Raw genomic sequence first — 19,182 nt, 5'->3', positions numbered from 1 at the left:
TCTCATGTCTATTATCTGCAAAGGGAAATGTTAACATAGTGCAAACATAATGAAATAGCTGCCAGCTCTGCTATATCTTATTGCAATTCTTAAGACTTGTAACAATTTTTGACTTTTCAGAGTCCATTAACCCCTTTATCCTCCAAGCTGGTTTTTACGGTAATGATCAGGCCAATTTTACAATTCTGACCAGTATCACTTTATGAGGTAATAACTCTGGAATGCTTCAACAGATCCCACTGATTCTGAGACTGCTTTTTGTGACATATTGTACTTCATGACAGTGGTAAAATTCCTTCGATATAACTTGCATTTATTTAGGAAAAAACAGACATTTGGCGAAAATTTGGAAAATTTAGCAATTTTCAAACTTTTAATTTTTATGCCCTTAAATCAGAAAGATGTGTCATATAAAATACTTAATAAATAATTTCTGACATGTCTACTTTACAACAGCACAATTTTTGAAAACAAAAATTGTTAGGAAGTTATATGGGTTAAAAGCTGACTAGCGATTTCTCCTTTTTCCACCAAAATTTACAAAACCATTTTTATCAGGGACCACCCCACATTTGAAGTGACTTTTAGGGGTCTATATTATAGAAAATACTCAAAGGTAACACTATTATAAAAACTGCACCCCTCAAAGTGCTCAAAACCACATTCAAGAAGTTTATTAACCCTTCAGATGCTTCACAGGAATTTTTAGAATGTGGATAAAAAATTACATTTAACTTTTTTTTTAAATAAAAATTACTTCAGATTCAATGTTCTTATTTTGACAAGGGTAACAGGAAAAAATGGACCACAAAATGTGTTGGGAAATTTCTCCTGAGCATGCAGATATCCCATATGAGGGAGAAAACCACTGATTGGATGCACGGTAGAGCTTGGAAGGGAAGGAGCACCATTTGACTTTTTGAATGCAAAATTTGCTGGAATCATTAGTGGACGTCATGTCCCATTTGGTGAGCCCTTGATGTAACTTAGCAATGGAAAGCCCCTCAATTGACCCCATTTTGGAAACTAGACACCTCCAGGAATGTATTTAGATGTGTGGTGAGCACCTTGAACTCCAAGATTCTTCACAGAAGATTATAACATTGTGCGGTGAAAATAATAAAATCACATTTTCCCACAAAAAGTTATTTTAGCAACAATTTTTGCATTTTCATAAGGGTAACAGGAGAAATTGCACCACACAGTTTGTGTGGGAACGTCGACACCCCATATGTGGGGGAATACTACTTTTGAGGCACAGTGCAAAGCGCAAAAGTAAAGAGGCTCCATATTGGAGTGCAGATTTTTGCTGGAATGATTTGAGGCTTCCATGTCAGATTGGCAGAGCCTCTGAGGTGCCAGAACAAAAAAAAAAACAAATGTGAACTCATTTTGCAAACTACACTCCCCAATGAATTCATCTAGATGTGCAGTGATCATATCAACACCACATGTGCCTCACAGAATTTTATAACATTGTGCGATGAGGAAAGAAATTACATTTTTACCACTAAAATGTTGTTTTAGCCCCAAGTTTTTCATTTTTCTAAGGGCTAATAGGAATTTTTTTTTTTACAACAAACTGATGTTCATTTTTTCCTGAGTGCGCCAATACCCTACATGTATTTGGGAAATACTTTTCAGACACAGTGCAAAACTCAAAAGGCAAGAAGCAGCATACTATAGTGCAGATTTTACTGTTATGGTTTGCGGGTGCCGTGAACCACTAGAAGAGCCCATGAGGTGCCAGAACAGCATAACCCCCCATAAGTGACCCCATTTTACAAATAACACCTCTCAATGAATTTATCTAGGAATGCAGTTATCATATTGACACCATGGTGTGTCACAGAATTATATACCTTTGGGCAGTGAAGACAAATAACTACATTATTACCACCATATTGTTTTAGCCCCAGATTTTACATTTTCACACGAGAAGTGGGTAATAATGGTACCATAATTTGCATTATAAGAGGAAAATGAGTCAATGCTAATTATGAAACATATGAAAAATTTTATTTAAATCAATTAATCACACATAAAATATTTGAAAATTTTGTTAAAAAAAAAGCAATTTACAGAGCAACCGATGTATGAACATGTAAACTATGGGCTAGTGACAGATAATCCAAATACATGAGTGCCGGTCACAATATCAAAGCACAGAGGGCAAACATTAAGTGATAATTGCTGAAATAGACAAAGTGTCATGTTAGGGCAGTTGGTGGTTGGTTAGGTCAAGGGATGTTATGGATCCATCAGGGTCACAAATAAATAAATGCCTATGTAGGTACTAATAACCACTGACATGGATTCCAATAACAAAAACCTAGAATGGTGGCTCTAAAGTACCATCCCTTTACACTGCAGTGGTGAAGACAGCAATATCACAAGCGTTGAATGTAATTACCATGGTGCCAGGCATGTGTCCCGGGACTCACTCCCCGACGCATGTTTCGGTAAAGATTTTCCTTCTTCAGGGGGCGTGGCTTATGGGGTGAGGTGTCCCTCCCTATGTAGCTGGCCTCTCTGATTACCTGATCAGATGGGACCAATGGGGATGAGCTTATTGCGTAGGCGCACGGTCGCCAAGCCGCAAACTACTGCACACCAGTGCCACCCACCCAAACCAGGTCAAGTGGGACGGCCGGCGCCTAACCGCCACCAAGCAACCAGGTATGTGGGAGGACGACGGCAGCGCGCAACGGAGAGCGGACATGGAGAGACCGCGCACGTGTGCACATGAACAGAGCCGTCCCTGCGTGCCTTAATTTGTCCCACAATTTCTACTGAACGTGGCAATACCCCATATGTGGCTGTACAGTACTACTTAGCCATACAGAGAGACTCTGGAGGAACAGAGAGCTATTTACCTCCTGGAGCACAGATTTTCCTAGAACAGTTTGCTGACTCCATATACAGAGCCACTAATTGCTAGAAGAGCAGAACTCCTCCTCAAGTGACCCGATTTTGGAAATTATACACCTTTGGGAATTTATCTACAGATGTAGTGATGATTTTGACTCTGGGTATTTTCCAAAAACAAGCAGCATTGAATCTTGCCTAGTGAAAATTGCAAAGTGCTGTTGTAGTGACCAGTATGCTGTAGTGACTGATGCGTTGTAGTGACCAATACACTGCAGTCACCAGTATGTTATGCCCGGCCCATGCTTCTGGAGACATGCACCCATAAGTTAGTCGGGCTCTCATCACTTCAGAAATGCCAAAGATGTGGATGCTATATATGGTTTGGGATCACTGTGGGGCTCAGAAGGGAGGGGGTATTTGGATTTGGGACCACAGAATTTGCTGAATTTCTTTTGAAGGGTGAGGAGCCATTTTGCTTTTCCAGAGCTTTTGTACTACCTGTGACATTGAAGCCCCCTATATTTCCATTGACAGAAGACAGACTTGAGTGGGGACTTGCTTTTTTGTGGATTGAGTTGAAGCTTTTATTGAGAACATTTTACATAATGTTTGGGATCACATTTATCCAGCGCTCTATGTTGAGCATTTTGGGGTTTCCATCTTAATCTCTGAGTGATGTAATCTAGATGAAACCCCTGAGGGATCCATTCACTATAGTGAGGCAGCAGAGTTCCTCTGGAGTCCGTCTGGCTTCTGTTCAGTGGTGTCTTTTCAGAAGTGCACAAACCTTTAGCCGACGGCACATTTATGCAATCCTAAAAAGACAGACACCGCCAGATCACAGGTCAGACGGCATGTACAGTGCCAAAATCTGCCTCATTATAGGGAATCTTCCATCGAGGGTTCCGTCTAAATCACGTATTTCAAAGATTTACACGGACATCCCGGTGTAAGCGCTCAGTGCAGAGCACGGGATAAATGTGTGCCGAGCATTACTGCGATCTTTGGGAGGCAGAATGAAAAAATCAACAGCAGGTGAAGAATTGGTTTTATTTATTTTTGTGATTAGGCAACTTTATTCTTTGGGTCGGTGCAATTACAGCGATACCAGATTTATATAGCGTTTTTATGTTTGACTGCTGTCACACACTAAGAGATGCTTTTTCTTGCAAAAATTAATTTTTGTATCATCTTATTTTGAGAGCTATAATTTTTTCATATTTTGTCCCACAGAGTCATGTGAGGGATTGTTTTTTGCTGGATGAATTGACGTTTTTATTGATACCATTTTCAGACACATGACATTCCGATTTTTAAAAGCCAGAATGAACAAAAACCAGCAATTCATTTTTTTTTTGGGGGGGTTATGTCATTCTGCACGTGGTAAAATTGATAAGGCAGCTTTATTCTTCAGGTCAGTATGATTCCAGAGATACCACATTTATATTTTTTTAATAATTATTTCTACATTGCTTTATTCTGTGAGCTATAACTTTTTAATTTTTCTGCTGATAGAGCTGTACCATGTTTATTTATATTTGTCTTTTTAATTGCACTGTTTGTTTGGTGGTATGATGATAAAGCATTGTTTTTTGTCTTGATTTTTATTTATTTTTTATGGTGTTCACTAAAGCGATTAACTAGTGGGACAGTTTTATAGGTTGGGTTGTTTGGGACGCAGCAATACTAAATATGTGCACTTTTATTGTTTATATTTTTTTTCATACAAATATTTATTTATAGGTACAATATCTTTTGATTTTTTTAGTATAATTTTTAATTTTTTTAAAAATATGTTTACAATTTTTTAAAAAAAAATTATTTAACTTTTTGTATTTTGTCCCACTATGGGACTATCATTTATTTTAGGTTGATCGCTTGTATAGCATGGGAATGCAGTAACTGCACTAACAGATAAAGTTGCTGATCATGCTCTGAGCATGATCTAGCAAGTTTACTAGCTCTGGAGACCCAATGTCATCATGACGGCATCAGGTCACTAAGGCAACGATTGGGACCCAGCAACGGCACCACGGGGTGTCTGATCCAAGGGTACAGGGGCTGTCTTCCCTCTGCCTGTTCCCAGAATGCTGTGATTGAGTTTGATCTCAGCATTTAGGGTGTTAAAATGCAGGTAGCGGTGCGGGACCACTCCTGACGTTAAGTGCCAGGTGTCAGCTGTCAGAATCAGCTGACACCTGATGGCGATCGAGCGGGCACAGCCTATGTGCGCACACGATCGCCTGCACGTATCCAACCATCCCAATTCAATAAGGCCCAGGTCACAGGGACGTATCGATAAGTCCAAGGTGGGAAAGGGGTTAAATCTCTTTTTCAGCCCATTTTGCCTGTGGAAAACAAGCTGCCTAATAATGAGGCTATGTGCACACGGTGCGGATTTGGCTGCGGATCCGCAGCGGATTGGCCGCTGCGAATTCGCAGCAGTTTTCCATAAGGTTTACAGTACCATGTAAACCTATGGAAAACCAAATCCACTGTGCCCATTGTGCGGAAAATACCGCGTGGAAACGCTGCGTTGTGTTTTCCGTAGCATGTCAATTCTTTGCACGGATTTCACAGCGTTTTACACCTGCTCCTCAATAGGAATCCGCAGGTGTAAAACCGCAGATGAAATCCACACAAAAAATGCAGGAAATCCGCTGTAAATCCGTGGTAAATCCGCAGGTAAAACGCAGTGCATTTTATCTGCAGATTTTTCAAAAACTGTGCGGAAAAATCCGCACACGAATCTGCAACATGGGCACATAGCCTGATGCACACCTTGATAAAGGAAGTTGTATCCTAAGGATAATAATTGTGCACACAGTATAGATATCAGTTTATTATAAAGTTCCTAGGTAAATCAGAGGGATGATACAATGCAAGGTTCTACAAAAAATGTTCCAGAATTGTTACTTTATGTTATATTTTTGTAAAACAGACATGTCAGGAGTAGTGACAGGTTTTTTTTTCATTTGCTGCCTGTACTAATGCTGGCACAGGTTCAGCGGACAACTGAGTTAAATGGCACAAAAATATGCGAGGGTCAGTTTAATATTACAGAGGAAGTAATATGGTGGAACCATGCATTTGCTGTATAGTATTTATGAACCTTTTCTTACCTTACTCTTCACTTACTTTCCAAAGTGCTTAGAGAAGGTGTTATATTTAATAGAGATGAGTAGGCACTAGATGATATGATCATTTTTATATAACTTCCAGCAATGAGGGAACGTGCTTAGATAAGGTGTTATCCGGGCATGCTTGTGTGCTAACAGAGTGTCTTCAGCGTGCTCGAAAAATATGTTTGAGTCACTGGGGCTGCATGTCTTGTGTCTGTTCGACAGAAGCAACACATACAGGGATTGCCTGCTTGTTAGTTGTGTTGCGGCTGTCTATGGCTGGTTTCATGTGGATGCCTCCGTCTGCTTCGTTTTGTCACTGTGCCGACCTGCGTCGAACGCAGCATGTTGCATTTTGTAGCATCAAAATAACACATGTGGAGGCATCCGCATACATCCGCATGACCTACGTACCCAATGTTAAAGATAGGGTACTCAGGACACATGCTGACGTTGGCAGAGCTGTAGGAAGAGGCGCGGCAGTGGGAGGGGCTTAACGGAGGAACTACGCAGCCCTCTGCAAAGTCCTGTGAAACTAGCCTAACAGATGTGAGACATGCAGCCGCGGGGACTCAAACATATTTTTCAAGAACGCTGAAGACACGCGATTAGCACAAGACCATGCTCAGATAACACCTTTTCCAAGCATGGTCGCTTATTACTAATTACTTCCTAATTGCCAATGTGGCAAAAAATTCTGGTTTACTTATTTGCAGGTACATACAGGTGCTTCTCACAAAATTAGAACATTATTAAAAAGTGAATTTATTTCAGATCTTCAATACAAAAAGTGAAACTCATATATTAAATAGTCATTATGGAGCGCCTGCCAGGGCGTGGGGTACTCAGGCGGGGTCGGACAGTTCTTAAAGGGGATGTGGTCATGGCAGCAGTGACCCAGTCTGTGGCACTGGGTATCCAATAAAAGAGAAATGAAGTAAATGGAAATAAAGTTAATGGGTTTAAATGTTCGTGACACCACCTGTGGTATTCGGCAAATGTGAAATGTTAGCCAACGCTGCCCGAAGAGACTGCTGGGGCTGATGGTGATGCAGCAGAGTTGGTATAGCTCTCCACAGGCAGAGCTTTAGTCCCAAGGCACTTTGGTTGTAAAAGATGGTGATGCTGATGGTGGATGTGGTGGCTGTAGTGCAGGGTGAATGGTGCAGTAAATAAATGTGAGGACACAGCATGGTGCAGTTTCCAATGCTTTACTCACAGTTCTTAGTTGGCCCAGCCGGGGTGCTGTGTCCGCCAGGTTTGTGGTCCAGACAGCTCTCAAGCAATTTGGGTGCACTTTCCAGAACCCTTTTTCTTATATTCCTTTCTCTGGCCATCTTTCTGCGCTGGCTATTGCCACTCCTGCCTTGCGCCTGCCACACATTGTCCCAAGCCAGCAGCCATGGATCCTGCCAGGCGCTGAATGCTAAGTGCGTCCCTGAATCCTAAACGGCTGCCTTTTCAGCGAGAGTGTGCAGATGTGTCTGTGCTTCTAGCATAAGCCACAGTCTTTGGTTAGCTAGCTGAGTCCTTAGTTTCTCCACTAGTTTGAGGGCTGGTCCCTCACTGGAACCTGGTCCCTCCACCCGACCATGGTCAGTGTGGATATGAGCCCCAAAGGTGGACTTCTCACTACCCGTGCCTCTAGTACCCCTTCCTTCGGTTCTTTCTGTCATTCACTTTCCTTCAGTTCCCTCACTTTCTGGGAACTCCTTTCTGTCTGTTTCAGTCTTTCTGTCTCACAGAAGATGCAGACCCTCACGTCTGTTCAGCTCCACTTCTCTCAAAATCTCCACCTGATGTTTCTACAAGCTCCTCTCCTACTATACCTATCCCACCCACTCCTACAACACCCTTTCCTATCCAGCCTCGCCCTGACTGAATTATCTAGTGTTGGATGTAGGTGTAGGGTTCTGTGCAGTGCCCCCTCCTTACCTGAGAGCGGAATCCCACACCTCTGGAAGAGGTGCAGTAGTCGGTGGCGACTGGACCCTCAGAGGTGCCACAATTACAAACAGAGTGATCTTTTTCAAGTGTTTATTTCTGTTAAAGTTGATGATTATGGCTTACAACCAATGAAAACCCAAAGTCATTGTCTCAATAAATTAGAATAATTAACGAAAAACACCTGCAAAAGCTTCCTTAGCATTTAAAAATGTCTTTTAGGCCGGTTTCACATGTCAGTGGCTCCGGTACGTGAGGTGACAGTTTCCTCACGTACCGGAGCCACTGACACATGTAGACCCACTAAAATCAATGCATCTGTGCAGATGTCATTGATTTTTTGCAGACCGTGTCTCCGTGTGCCAAACACGGAGACATGTCAGTGTTCGTGGGAGCGCACGTATTACACGGACCCATTAAAGTCAATGGGTCCGTGTAAAACACGTACCGCACATGGACGTTCTCCATGTGCAGTCCCTGTGCCGTGCAGGAGACAGCGCTACAGTAAGCGCTGTCCCCCCCACATGGTGCTGAAGCCGCCATTCATATCTTCCCTGCAGCAGCCTTTGCTGCATAGAAGATATGAATAATAGTGTTTAAAAGAAAGATCTATCTGTCCCCCACCCTCCCACCCCCTGTGCGCCCCCCCACCCCCTGTGCGCCCCCCCGCTGTTCTGAAAATACTCACCCGCCTCCCTCGCAGTGCCCTGTCCTGGCTGCACCTTCTACTGTATGCGGTCACGTGGGGCCGCCGATTACAGTCATGAATATGCGGCTCCACCACCCATAGGGGTGGAGCCGCCTATTCATGACTGTAAATGAGCGGCCCCACGTGACCACATACAGTAAAAGGTGCGGCCAGGACAGGAAGCAGCGACAGCCAACGAGGGAGGCGGGTGAGTATTTTCAGAACAGCGGGGGGCGCACAGGGGGTGGGGGGGCGCACAGGGAGTGGGAGGGCAGGGGTCAGATAGATCTTTCTTTTAAACACTATTATTCATATCTTCTATGCAGCAAACGCTGCTGCAGGGAAGATATGAATCGCGGATTCAGCACCAGATGCTGGTACGTGTGGTACCCAGCACGGTGCGTGTGGTACCCAGTGGGCACATGGGCGGCACACGTGTGCCACACTGATGTACACCAGAAACGTAGGGGCACACGGACATGGATAATTCCGGTACCGATTGTTTCCGGTACCGGAATTATCTGGACGTGTGAGACTGCCCTTAGTCTGTTTCAGGAGGCTCCACAATCTTGGTGAAGACTGCTGACTTGGCAGAAGTCCAGAAGGCAGTCATTGACACACTCCACAAGGAGGGTAAGCCAAAAAAGGTCATTGTTAAAGAATCTGGCTGTTCACAAGCTGTATACAAGCATATTAATAGAAAGTTGAGTGAAAGGAAAAAGTGTGGTAGAAAAAGGTGCACAAGCAACCAGGATAACCGCAGCCTTGAAAGGATTTCTAAGAAAAGGCCATACAAAAATTTTGGGGAGATTCACAAGGAGTGAACTGCTGCTGGAGTCATTGCTTCAAGAGCCACCCCACAGAGACATATCCAGGATATGGACTACAAGGGTCACATTCCTTTTGTTTTGTTGTTTTTACAGACAATGCCAGAAGCGTCAAAAGAACTGGACTGTTGCTCAGTGGTCCAAAGTGTTGTTTTCAGATGAAAGTAAATGTTTATTTCATTTGGAAATCAAGGTCCCAGGGTCTGGAGGAAGAGTGGAGAGGCACACAATCCAAGCTGCTTGAGGTCTAGTGTGAAGTTTCCAGAATCAGTCTTGGTTTGGGGAGCCATGTTATCTCCTGGTGTAGGTCTGCTGTGTTTTACCAAGACCAAAGTCAGCTCAGCCATCTACCAGGAAATTTTAGAACACTTAATTCTTCCCTCTGCCAACAAGCTTTTGGAGATAGAAATTTCATTCTGCAGCAGGACTTGGCACCTTTCCATATTGCCAAAAGTACCAATACCTGGTTTAAAAACAACAGTATCACTGTGCTTGATTGACCAGTAAACTCGCCTGACCTTAACTCCATAGAGAATCTATGGGGTATTGTCAAGTGTGAGGCAGTGACCGGTGTTATATGCGAGGGTCGCTATGTGTCCCGATGGATGCGTACAGAAGCGTATTGAGCCCGCAGGAGTGCATTGCAGTCACATGCATAGCTGTGATTGCAATGCAAAATAAAAGTAGGTGTTGGTCTTGGGCAAGCTATTAGTCCAAGACCGATTTAAGAAAACCTGCCAGGGCAGCGACTACAGGATAGTAGTGGGGCACTCCACTTCCTTCCCGGCCAGGTCTTTCATGTGGCCGACTGCCACAGGTTCCTTGTAAAAACCCTGCAGCAGAGGGTTGGGTGTGTCAGTTTTGGTTTTCATTGGCTGTAAGCCATAATCATCAACATCTACTATATAATTGTCTAAGGGTCACTTCCGTCTGTCTGTCCTTCTGTCTTTCTGTCACGGATATTGATTGGTCGCAGCCTCTGTCTGTCATGGAATCCAAGTCGCTGATTGGTCTCGCCAGCTGCCTGTCATGGCTGCCATGACCAATCAGCGACGGCCACAGTCCGATTAGTCCCTCCCTGCGCCCATTCCATACTCTCCGCAGTCACCGCTCACACAGGGTTAATGCTGGTGGTAATGGACCGCGTTATGCCGCAGGTAACTCACTCCGTTACCGCCGCTATTAACCCTGTGTGACCAAGGCAAAACGGCCACGACCAATCACCAACGGGCACAGTCCGGTGGCAAAATGGCCGCTCCCTACTCCCCTGCCGTCAGTGCCCGCTCCATACTCCCCCCCAGTCAGCGCTCACACAGGGTTAATGGCAGCGTTAATGGACCGTGTTATGCCACGGTGTAATGCACTCTGTTAAAGCTGCTATTAACCCTGTGTGACCAACTTTTTACTATTGATGCTGCCTATGCAGCATCAATAGTAAAAAGATCTAATGTTAAAAATAATAAAAAAATAAAAAATCATCCGTGGGCTCCCGGATCCAGCCGAGGCCTTTCCCACTCCTTGCGACGCTCCGGTGACCGGTCCATGCATTGCGGTCTCGTGAGATGATGACGTAGCGGTCTTGTGAGACCGCTACATCATCATCTCGCGAGACTGCAATACACTCTTGGGATCGGAGCGTCGCGAGGAGCATCGGTAAACGCCTCGGCTGGATCCGAGGGGCCGATGGAGGGTGAGTATATAACTATTTTTTATTTTAATTCTTTTTTTTAACAGGGATATAGTGCCCACATTGCTATATAGTATGTGGGCTGTTATAGATACTGCGTGGGCTGTGTTATATACTACGTGGGCTGTGCTATATACTACATCTCTGTGCTATATACTATATGGGTTGCGCTACATACTATGTGGCTGTGCTATATACTACGTGGCTGTGCTATATACTACGTGGCTGTGCTATATACTACGTGGCTGTAACCTACATACATATTCTAGAATACCCAATGCGTTAGAATCGGGCCACCATCTAGTTAAACATAAACACTTGAAATAGATCACTCTGTTTGTAATGACTCTATATAATATGAGTTTCACTTTTTGTATTGAAGAACTGAAATAAATTATCTTCTTGACGATATTCTAATTTTGTGAGATGCACCTGTATGTGTGCTACAACATTGTGCAATATTACACATTGTAAACAATGTAAAAGCACATTCGGACATTGCGCTAAACTGAGAATGAATCTGACTATTACATGGCATGATACCCCATGACCATTGAGGATGGTGGCTTGACGGACAAAGTATGCTGGGCGGGGGGGGCATAAATATTTTAAAATCAATTATGGTCTAAGCCAATAACTCTATTAACTGAAGTTGCATCCTGCAGATGTGCTCTAGCACAGTATGACACTACATACAGTGGGGCAAAAAAGTATTTAGTCAGTCAGCAATAGTGCAAGTTCCACCACTTAAAAAGATGAGAGGCGTCTGTAATTTACATCATAGTTAGACCTCAACTATGGGAGACAAACTGAGAAATAAAAATCCAGAAAATCACATTGTCTGTTTTTTTATCATTTTATTTGCATATTATGGTGGAAAATAAGTATTTGGTCAGAAACAAACAATCAAGATTTCTGGCTCTCACAGACCTGTAACTTCTTCTTTAAGAGTCTCCTCTTTCCTCCACTCATTACCTGTAGTAATGGCACCTGTTTAAACTTGTTATCAGTATAAAAAGACACCTGTGCACACCCTCAAACAGTCTGACTCCAAACTCCACTATGGTGAAGACCAAAGAGCTGTCAAAGGACACCAGAAACAAAATTGTAGCCCTGCACCAGGCTGGGAAGACTGAATCTGCAATAGCCAACCAGCTTGGAGTGAAGAAATCATCAGTGGGAGCAATAATTAGAAAATGGAAGACATTCAAGACCACTGATAATCTCCCTCGATCTGGGGCTCCACGCAAAATCCCACCCCGTGGGGTCAGAATGATCACAAGAACAGTGAGCAAAAATCCCAGAACCACGCGGGGGGACCTAGTGAATGAACTGCAGAGAGCTGGGACCAATGTAACAAGGCCTACCATAAGTAACACACTACGCCACCATGGACTCAGATCCTGCAGTGCCAGACGTGTCCCACTGCTTAAGCCAGTACATGTCCGGGCCCGTCTGAAGTTTGCTAGAGAGCATTTGGATGATCCAGAGGAGTTTTGGGAGAATGTCCTATGGTCTGATGAAACCAAACTGGAACTGTTTGGTAGAAACACAACTTGTCGTGTTTGGAGGAAAAAGAATACTGAGTTGCATCCATCAAACACCATACCTACTGTAAAGCATGGTGGTGGAAACATCATGCTTTGGGGCTGTTTCTCTGCAAAGGGGCCAGGACGACTGATCCGGGTACATGAAAGAATGAATGGGGCCATGTATCGTGAGATTTTGAGTGCAAACCTCCTTCCATCAGCAAGGGCATTGAAGATGAAACGTGGCTGGGTCTTTCAACATGACAATGATCCAAAGCACACCGCCAGGGCAACGAAGGAGTGGCTTCGTAAGAAGCATTTCAAGGTCCTGGAGTGGCCTAGCCAGTCTCCAGATCTCAACCCTATAGAAAACCTTTGGAGGGAGTTGAAAGTCCGTGTTGCCAAGCGAACAAAGGATATATTACAAAATATTGAGATGAAATTTTGTTTCTGACCAAATACTAATTTTCCACCATAATATGCAAATAAAATGATAAAAAAAACAGACAATGTGATTTTCTGGATTTTTTTTTCTCAGTTTGTCTCCCATAGTTGAGGTCTACCTATGATGTAAATTACAGACGCCTCTCATCTTTTTAAGTGGTGGAACTTCCACTATTGCTGAATGACTAAATACTTTTTTGCCCCACTGTAAATGGCATTTACTACCACTCCTAAGCAGAAAATAGAATGGTTGGATTCACTCTCAGTTTGGCTCAGAGCCCAATTATGCCTTCAAAGTTTCTTTGGTTATTTTCACAATAGATATAAAGGAAAGTTTTAATTTAACACTATTTTGCAGCATGCAAATAAATAGCGGGGGCCTATACGTACTCTTGGTACAATGCAGTGTAGACATTCAGAGGAAAATGAGAGCAATCCTAGACTCATGGACAGGGTTGTCAACTTGACTTTTACTTTTTTTCTGGACAGTTATCAAAAAATCACACACAGAGAATTCTTTTTAAGGACACATTGGAAAACCTTAATAAATCTTTGTGATTATCAGCGATCCATGTCTGCAGCTCATGAATCTCAAATTAAGACATCAGCTGCATTCACTGTAAACTGCAAAATAATCATAATTACAGAAAAAAAATCTGTAAAAGTGTCTTCAGCTTCCAAAAAAATCACAGAAATTTTTGTATCAAGGACAGAGCACAAAAGTGCACTATCTTTATGGGCTGCCCTGAAATTTCTGGATGAAAGGCAACCCACTTCCTATAAGTTGCTACAAAAGTGCTAAAACCAAATAATGGGAAGCAGTAATCATTATATATGTTACATTTTACAATTATGAAATAGATCACTATAATATTGTGTAGTGTTAGGTGAAATTTAGGGAGGGTAAAGTTACTGGCATTATCGTGGTACAGAAAGACATCACAAAAATCCTGGAACTGGTTCTTCATGCCTAATACTGCACCAGAGGCAGCCACAGACAGAAGAGACCCCCGTGAAGGAACAGTAAATAGGCCCTTATCTATGGAAAATTGCTACTCATGAAAAAATATTTTTCAACATAAATATGAGGCTTATACTGAACATTTATGCAGGTCATGTAAAATGACACTGCTTTGAATTAACATGGAAAATGTATTTTTGAATGATTGGTGAACCTTTGCTTATATCATGGGAAATATATGTGAATTTAAAGCAGCTCAATATTAAATATACAGTAAATAAATATGTTCAATTACCCGGACGTCCATTTCCAGTGACTGCACTGCTGCCCCGCATCTCTCCATTGGAAAGATATAGCTGCCGTGAAGGGCCCCTGTATTCTATTCATGTTTCTTAGTATAGACAGAGCAGGGAGCCTGATTTCTCTGCTCCCTTATTAGCTGAATTAATCCTTTTTGTAAATTGAGCAATTTGGATAATATATATTAGTAAAATGCTTTAAATATGACTATAAATTTTAACTTTTAATGTGATAAATTACATTAACACTAATTGCATAGATATATAGATAGATAGATAATAGGTAGATATATAGATAATAGATAGATAGATAGATAGATAGATAGATAGATAGATAGATAGATAGATAGATAATAGGTAGATAGATAGATAATAGATAGATAGATAGATAGATAGATAGATAGATAGATAGATAGATAATAGGTAGATAGATAGATAGATAGATAGATAGATAATAGGTAGATAATAGATAGATAGATAGATAGATAGATAATAGATAGAGAGATAGATAGATAGATAGATAGATAGATAGATACTAGGCAGATAGATAGATAGATAGATAGATAGATAGATAATAGATAGATAGATAGGTAATAGATAGACAGATAGATAGATGATAGATAGATAGATAGATAGATAGATAGATAGATAGATGATAGATAGATAGATAGATAGATAATAGATAGATAGATAGATAGATAATAAATAGATAGATAGATAGATAGATAGATAGATAGATAATAGGTAGATAGATAGATAGATAGATAGATAGATAGATAGATAGATAATAGATAAATAGATAGATAATAGGTAGATAGATAGATAATAGATAGATAGATAGATAGATAGATAATAGATAGATAGATAGGTAGACAGATAGATAGATAGATAGATGATAGATATATAGATGATAGATAGATAGATAGATAGAAGGTAGATAGATGATAGATAATAAATAGATAATAAATAGATAGATATAGAGAGATAGATATATCAGATAGATATACCTCCTCCCTCCCCCCTCATTTCTGCTGAAGACTTCGCCTCTTTCTTTAAACAGAAGATCGATACGATCAGAGAAAGCTTTGGCCCACAGCACCCACTGCCCCTCTTAGCTGCTCAACCCTGCTCCTCCAAAACCAGCTTCTCCACCATGACAGAAGATCAGCTCTCCACCCTCCTGTCAAGATCACACCTCACCACCTGCATGCTCGACCCGCTCCCATCCCACCTCATCCCTAACCTTTCCACGGTCTTCATCCCAACCCTAAGACATCTCTTCAACCTCTCACTCACAACAGGTGTCTTCCCCTCATCCTTCAAGCATGCCAAGATCACACCCATCCTCAAAAAGCCCTCCCTCGACCCATCCTCTGTGTCTAGCTATCGCCCGATATCTCTTCTCCCTTATGCCTCCAAATTGCTGGAGCAACACGTCCATCTTGAGCTGTTCTCCCACCTCTCCTCCTGCTCCCTCTTTGATCGGTTACAATCTGGCTTCCGTTCCCATCACTCAACTGAAACTGCCTCAACTAAAGTCACCAATGACCTACTAACTGCCAGGAGCAAGCAAAACTACTCTGTCCTCCTTCTCCTGGACCTGTCTTCTGCCTTCGACACTGTGGACCAATCCCTTCTGCTACAAATCCTCATATCTTTTACCAGGAGGACACTGAGTCAATAAGGTATACCAGCCATGTTATATAATTTAAACAATCGTTTTATTCAATCACATCAAATATAGCCATAAAAAGGTACATGGGTCTCATATATCATGTGAATCACCCTAAAGTGTAAACTATGACCAGAAAAGAGCGTGCCGGGCTGAGATGGATAAATTTACACAATCATTGCAAAAGTTACTGCTGAGTAATAAAATATCCGCTCCATTGAGTGTATTACTGGGTTAAAATTATAACCCCTCGCACTCGCAGCAACATCATAGGTGTCATATACTCATTGCCCGTATTTCAGCAGATAAATATAACATATTAAAGGCAATAATTACCCATCATCAGATGCCGAACCACGCTCCAGCCTGCGTCATATAACCCCAACGCGCGTTTCGCATATTAATGATGTCGCTTCCTCAGGGGGCGTGGCTTAAGTGTCGAAACAGTCCGGTTTAAATGGTAAGCCGTTCCGGTCACATGACCATGCGGCTACCTATCAGTACCCGGTTGGTGTGCGCATGCGCACCGCGTCCCGTCGTCATACCAACCAAACACCCGGAGAAGACATCCTCCTGCGATCACGTGGGTGGGCTGGCGCCTAGCCACGCACCTCGCTCAAACAGGATGGACGTCAACACACGGGTCCGAAGGAGGATTAGAAGGGACACAGCGCGCATTTTGAACACCGGTTTGTGCAAGAGGTGAATTAAAAATATATAACATTATGTATCATCATGTTCATACTTTTAAGGTGCATTACGCACAGTATAAGTGAATTATGAATAAATATTATCATAATAATAAAGTGCACTGTGCTATTTGGTGCCATATCACTATCAGTGCCATATCACAATCAGTGAATAATAAAGTGCACTATGCTATTAGTGCCATATCACTATCCGTGAATCATCCATAAAATCAAAAAAAGCCCAAAATAAAATATAAAAATATAAAAAGACCCCAAATTACCCATACACGGATATATCAAAATCACATAAACATTAAATGACACTAATCCAATAATATGACAAAGTACAGAAAAGGGAAACAGCTGTCCTCACATAACAGGGATTCCTAATAACTGTGCAGGGGAAATATATGCATTTTTGGTATCATGCATTATTAGTGATCTAAAAAGAGGTCACACAAATCCCACAAAAAACGGACCACAAACGCACTAAATGTTACAGTTCATAAATGGATGTTGCTTTCTGTCTCTCTCCATTTTTTATTTCCTGTTTTTCTTTTTTCCATCACGTAACGTCCGATCCTCCATGTGAATCACCCATATCATGGGAGGCAGCTCCATCCCCTCCTCTCACCGTGCCACGAACATGAATGGACTAAACTATAAAATAAAATAATGTTAAAACCACATAGACTGAACAACACTTAAAATGTCTGGAAGGCATTAGGCAGAGACCATGGAAAGAGGATGAAGAGATCACTTCATCCATATAGATTCAGGAGTCATATCTTTCTATATCAGCCAAGATAAAAGATTCAAAGGAAAGATGAAAATCCCTGACTCTCATTTAACCCTTCTGGAGTCATAGTGCCAAGAAGGGTAATCCACCTACACGCTTTCTGAGCGAGGAGACGTTGAACATTGCCTCCCCTAATCTCACATTGTATGTGTTCGATGCCACTCACCAAGAAAGATTTCGGATTGCATTTATGGTACTGTTTATAGTGGCGTGGGACCGTTTTTAATTGAGAATGGTCCTCCTCCATTTCTGCCACCATGATGTCCCGGACATGTTCCCGTGTACGTACACCCAGGCGTCTTGACGTCATGCCTATGTATATTTTGGGACAGCTGCATCTCGCATAATATATGACCTGTGTTGTATTACAGGTAATATGTTGTCTTATGGAGAATTTTTTCTTTCCATCAGTTGATTGGAAATCAACTGCACGACATATATTCTTGCATGAGATGCAGCTGCCACACGGGAAACATCCTGTAGAGCGACCACTTGAACCAAACACATTTTTGCTAATTGAAGGTACATAATGACTGGTCACTAAAATATCTTTTAGATTTTTACTCCTTCTTGGCGTCATCATAGGGTATTCAGATAGGATTTTAGATAATATTGGGTCAGTTTTTAAGACACTCCAGTGTCTGCAAAGACAATCCCTCATTGACTCATTGACGTCCACTCCCCATTGAACGTTGATATAAACCGAATGACCTCATCCTTATTGTCCTTATTTCTCTGTCTGGGATATAATAGGGCATCTCGAGGTTGGGATTTTGCCCTCATATATCCCTTTTTAATACACTTGTTGCTGTAACCTCGTTCCTTGAATCTCTCACGGAGATCCAAGGCTTGATTAGCAAACTTAGATTCGGAGGAGCAGATCCGCCTCATCCTGAGGTGCTGCCCAACCGGGATGGCCCTAATAGTGCTGTATGGATGACTGGAACTAGCATGCAGCAGTGAGTTGACGGAGGTGGACTTCATGTATACATCCGTCTGCAAATAACGATGTTCATCCACCTCCACTTTGATGTCCAGGAAGTCAACCTCCGCCCTACTCACGCAATATGTCAATTTAATATTGAATCTGTTGTTGTTTAGTCGCTGCATGAATTTGTGCAGGTCCTTTTCTGGACCCTGCCAGATTATGAACAAATCATCAATGTAGCGCAGCCAGCACTGCACATGGTCCGCGGCCGGGACACCCCCCTCGCCAAAGACCTCCCTCTCCCAAAGCCAAGGAAGAGATTGGCAAAGGAGGGCGCACAGGCCGCGCCCATGGCAGTGCCATGCTGCTGCAAATAAAAAACATCCTTAAAAACAAAGAAATTTCTAGTAAGGATGAATGACAACAATTCCATGATGAAATTGCACATAGGGCCATCCAGGTTGCCGGACCCCAGGAAGAAGCGGACCGCCTCCAAACCATCCTCATATCTCTTGGCATCACAGACTTGGCCCTTTCCTGGATCTCGTCATATTTGACAAACCGAACATTCAGTGTCTCCCTCCCCCACCTCCTCCTTCGCCCCTTGTCAGTCGGTGTTCCTCAAGGCTCTGTTCTAGGACTCCTACTCTTCTCCATCTACACCTTCGGCCTTAGACAGCTCATAAAATCCCACGGTATGCAATACCTTCTCTACGCTGATG

The sequence above is a fragment of the Ranitomeya variabilis genome, chromosome 5 (genome assembly GCF_051348905.1).
Source record: "Ranitomeya variabilis isolate aRanVar5 chromosome 5, aRanVar5.hap1, whole genome shotgun sequence".
NCBI lineage: Eukaryota > Metazoa > Chordata > Amphibia > Anura > Dendrobatidae > Ranitomeya > Ranitomeya variabilis.
The sequence above is the reverse complement of the archived record's forward strand: the minus strand, read 5'-3'. Positions refer to the sequence as shown.